This window comes from Pygocentrus nattereri, chromosome 2, assembly GCF_015220715.1.
Source record: "Pygocentrus nattereri isolate fPygNat1 chromosome 2, fPygNat1.pri, whole genome shotgun sequence".
NCBI lineage: Eukaryota > Metazoa > Chordata > Actinopteri > Characiformes > Serrasalmidae > Pygocentrus > Pygocentrus nattereri.
This window is the reverse complement of record NC_051212.1, coordinates 21,058,807-21,064,014: the sequence shown is the minus strand read 5'-3', so window position 1 is coordinate 21,064,014 and position 5,208 is coordinate 21,058,807. Positions and strand designations below refer to the sequence as shown.

At 40.4% G+C, this 5,208-nt stretch overlaps 2 non-coding genes across 2 annotated transcripts; both read left to right on the top strand.

Moving 5' to 3' along the window:
- The first annotated feature begins 3,974 nt into the window (after positions 1–3,974).
- trnan-guu lies at positions 3,975–4,048 on the top strand. The gene has a single exon. It is a non-coding gene; the product is annotated as a tRNA-Asn (tRNA).
- Positions 4,049–4,185: 137 nt separating this feature from the next.
- Positions 4,186–4,259, top strand: trnan-guu. Its single transcript has one exon. It is a non-coding gene; the product is annotated as a tRNA-Asn (tRNA).
- Positions 4,260–5,208: the final 949 nt, after the last annotated feature.

The window sequence follows — 5,208 nt, the reverse complement described above, 5'->3', positions numbered from 1 at the left end:
CCTTGGTTCAATCATCTCAAAACTTCATAGGCTTGTCAAATAAATACATTCTGGTGGTGTCTGCCAAGTTTCTTCAGGTGGGGTGGCTTTAGCACAAAATCACAATATTATTACAAAGTCCACAGATAAACAATCAATGCCATCAGATTCAGGCTACCATGTCACCCACTTTCACTTGGCTGCTCTATGCCAAACGGGCCCCCCTATGGGTGGCACTGGGCCTCATTATGGCATACATACTAAAGAGGTTAAATATGGAGAACCAAAACACTTCGCAAACACAACCATGAGAAATTTTGCCATTAAATTTTGTAGTTTTGACATCTATGTCGATGTATTCCTGCATCTTCTACAAACCTTTGACCAGCAGAAATGAATGTAAACATATTTAAATTGCACTGCCCACTGTTTGACAACACATGGCCTTTTGATAAGCTGACTTCCTTTCAGTTTCATTTTCTCTGCCTATAAATAAGGCCCAAACAGTGATATTCCTTCTTAAGCCCAATTGGTTTAAACTGCAAAAGGGGTCATACTCCTCATACATACTTGAATCCACTTATTGCTGCTCACCGCTGTATTTCTTGTTATGATGATTCTTCCCTACAATAACCTGGCCAAACCAAACTGTAGGTCATGAAACTTCGTCAACAGATGGTACTCTTTCCCACTACTCATGTGCTGAAATAAGCCCAGTTGGCATAAAAGGGATGCAGTTGCACAGCACGTTCGACCTTTTAACTTCGAAAGTAAAATTTTTAGACACCGATCCCTTCAGTCCAAACAAAATAATCTGTAATTTGGGACTTTTTCCTCCGCCCAGTTAGAATATTCACAAAACTGAAAATGTGCAAAACATTTTTGCAAACTAGTCAGAGTTTTCGCTCAATTCTCACACCACTGGTGTCAAAAAACTCACAAGAGCCTGAACCTCAATAATAAGCAAATAATCTTGACTTATACAAACAATATGGCTGCCATATGCCACTTAACACATTTGAAATTATGAATTAATTCCGAATGACACTGACAAATGAAGGCCTTTTGAGAAGCTCTTAATTACTTGCATTTTTCTTCTCTCTATAGATAAGTCCCAAACTATATCAGGCCTTGTTAGGCCTAGCTGGCTAAAACCGTATCACTGCCGTTTGCAGCTATATCGTTCTCTTCAGTTTCATATTAGGGCATCTGAATGAGCACTAAACTCAGGACAGCCAAATGATCTGAAATAAAGCCAAAATTACAACAACTGCTGCTATCACTCCTTGTGCATTTAAGAAATTGACAAAGAAAAAACCTCCAGCCACATAAAACTCCAGAGATGCTCACCCGTTACTTTTGGTCCATGTGCATGAAATTCTCGAGCTGACAGAGACCACACAAGTTGTGAGAAAACAAATTAAAAGCCTACACATTTTTCTTACACATCAAAAGATGCAATATTGTCATACATAAATCAAATTAGAAAACAAAACTTGCATAAAAACAAAAACCCATGAACAAAACCCCCGAGGTTTTCTGCATGCATATTGTGTCAGATTGTGTACCAAACTACTCATCAAGATGAAGTCTCAAAAGGTACATGGGAAAAAAAAAATAAAAATGATTTCACAATTCGCTTAATAATAAAGACCTGGACATTATTACACTAAACAGCCCTTTTTTAACAAATAAAAATCCTCACATTTCCTTACAAAAGATGTTAGCACATCATTGCATGTCTTTTCTTTGACCAGTGAAATCAGGTGCATTTGTTTTCCAGCAACTGCAGACAAGCACCACCAAATTTGATCCTACGTCATGGCCAGGTGATGACACTGAACTGTCAGCTGCAAGCCAGTCTATAGAAGGTAAGTAAGATACAGAGTTAATGGACGTCAAACTGGTTCTAAAAAATTTATAGTACAAAACTGCTTTGTTTGGTAAATTCTTAGACTCGCTCAAGGCCTAGTCCCAGGGTTCTCAGCCCACGGCCAAGATCAAGCCGGCTGAATTCGCTGTCTGGCCAAAACAGCCTGAGGTGGCTGTCCGCCTCAAGCAGCCCAAGTCCACTGTCCATCTAGAACAGCCTGAGCCATCTGTCTGGCCCAAACAGGACGCATCCACTAGCCAGCATACAGAGTCCCTGTCCACAACCCAGGGCCATGATTATCCTGTGGAATCAATTTGCAGTGACACCCCTGCAAATGCTATTCACATTATATACAAAAAGTGTAAATCAGAACAGTTTGTTTTACTTTAGTTTTTTTTTTTGGGGGGGGGGCAATTACATGTTTTAAAATTATTTTGTACACAATAATAACCAAATGTTTTGTATATGTATGTTGCAAGTGGAGCTAGAGGGTTGGGTGCATCTATGGGAAAACCCCAATGACATCCCATCTACCGACATTTCCTGGCTCAAAGAGGACACCAAAAGAGGGCTGTTCAAATCTACAGGGACAACACTGGTCTGTTCAAGAGGGGACGGGTGATGAAATCTGCCTGCATATGGTTTTACCCACCGGAACCTCCCAGCTACATCAGGGGTGGTCTGCCAACTCCTCACCATTTTTTCAGAGCCGAGTCTATGTGCCTCCACACTGTTGGAGTGTGGAGGTACTCCCTGAAATGACCTCGAGGTGATGAATGTGTGAGTAGAGGACAGAATGTGCACAATTTGTCTGGCTACCACCACTAGGTATAACTCACTTTTCCTGTGTTTGAGTTGAATTACAACAACATTAGCAACACAACTACTTAGGTTAGTTCCATCATTTATGTTGAATAGACTCTCCCAAAATTTTACGCTGCTGTGCTGACGTTGAACCGTGTGCTTGCACTGGGTCGGTATGACCAACAGGTCAAAACAAGCTCAATACAAAGTGTGTGCTGGGCCCTGATTGGTGTTCTTGCTCTGTGCTTCTTTCATTTTGACATGTCATGTTTTTATACACACATAAACCAAAAGGAACGACAGATTGACAGACCATGTTGGTGACCCCTACTCTAAGGTGCATAAGAACAAGGTTTCCTTGAGGAAGACTGAATCAATACGCCTTGCTCTATAAAAATAGACTGTAGTAATATAAAGACTTAATCTTAGAGAGCACCAATTGATTTATATCATGTTTGTCATATTAGAACGAGTCGAGTCCAGTCAGGACACTAGCCAACTGTGAATCATTTTCAGACAATCAAAAAAGCTATTAATGAAGCTATGATTTAATTAAAACTACTAAAGATTACACACATAGTACATACAGGCACTGTTTGGTTTATTGCAGGACCCAGTCCTGGAGATATACAACCCTGGAGAGTAGAGATCCAAAACAGCTGGCTGTAATATCCATGTGCCTGTAAAAAAAAAAAAAAGAATAGTTGCACTAATAAAAAGACAACCCAAAATGATTCGTTTCCTAATGACAATCAGGTCCATGTCACTTACTTTTGATTCTTGTTTTATCATGATTGGACAGGGTGTGAGCTGATGAGCTGAGGGGCGGTGTTGGGGAGAGACGCGTCTTCTCCGTCTTCTAAAGATGATGATTTCCTGAAATGTTAATATTGGCACAAGTAAGTAATAATATCTTTTATTAATGCGTGTAAAACAATGTTGTACAAATTTTAAACGCCCAGCGCTAATAACGCGACGTCAGCGTTAAAGTAATCAGCGTAGCTAACGAGCTGCTCTAGGCTAAGCTAACTACTTTAGCGGCGCCGCTATCAGGCCCACTCGAAGTGGTTAAACGAAGGGGGTAATGTAAGGGTAAATTCAGCTAAAATCGTGGAAAGTCAGAACTGCCTACTCCCCTACAATACATACTGAAAACCCAATATCCACAGCTTCATCAGGAAAGACAAAGAACAATAACTTCACAAATACAAATTAATATTTGACTTCACTCCTATGCGTTTCAGAATATAGATTTACCTGCTGGCTGGTAGTGTCTGTACACTTAAGTGGCTTTCTAAAAGGCCATTTTAACACCCCAGTCTCTGTGGCGCAATCGGTTAGCGCGTTCGGCTGTTAACCGAAAGGTTGGTGGTTCGAGCCCACCCAGGGACGTGGCTGTTTTTCATTATATACACCCGCACTTCTAAGGTGGTTTGTAAATACATACATTTTCTAACACTTTCTACAGAAACCTCATAATGACATTTTCCATCACATTGATATTCCCACAAGAACACTACCAATACATCGTCTCTGTGGCGCAATCGGTTAGCGCGTTCGGCTGTTAACCGAAAGGTTGGTGGTTCGAGCCCACCCAGGGACGCAGGTCTTTTCATTATGTCTCAGTAATTGCTAATTGTAAACAGTAAGTGATAACATGCATGGAAAATGGTTGACAAACTACCGTTAACATAAACAATACTGGTGTCCTCTGTACTAGCTTGTGTCACTTACCAAAAATGCTTCAATTTTCCCTTCATTTCACTTACGTTCCTTGTTGTACTTCATCCGACCAGTACGTCACTACAAATGTCGCCAGGAAAGTCACCAGTGATGTCTCAAATAGTTCTCCAGAAGAGCAGGCACTACCTTAAAGATCCTCCACACTGATTGATATCATGCTAAAAACAGAGAAATTCAAGTTTACTTTTAAAGCATGTTAACGAATACAGTTTATAGAGAGTCAAGCTGAATTAACTCAAGTACCACACAAGCCATGTTAAATCGTTTATAAAAAGCTGCTCAAGTCTCCCAGTAAAAAATCCTGACTTACTTTCATCTACAAAAAAGTGAGACGGTGCTGCTACTCATCTGCAACAAAATGCACAGTTGCAGTGAAATAAATGTCCACACAGCACATTGTAGCCATCCTGCCCGTTTTTTGTGATTTTATAACTTAGATTTTTGTTTTGAGACTCAAGCTCCAGGTCACCTAGCAACGATGTGTTATTCACATTCATAAGCGGCGCAGTTAAGTCTGTAGTAGTCGGCAAGTCAAATCTGCAACGAGAGACTGTCAAACACTAAAAAATTGCGAAGATGAAGTCGCTTCTCTTTCAAATTTTCCCATTCCATCTTAAATGGTGCCACATTTACATTTGGCGCCTCAGTCAGAATTTAAGATGGAACGGAAGAATTCAAACAAGAAGCTGGAGTGACTTCAAGAAGCGACTTCAGCCTCGTAAAACAGTCAAACGTTGAGAGACATTTTAAAAGAAACTGATCTACTTTAGAGGAAAAGTTTTCTGGTGGAGACAGAACCTAAAGCAGCT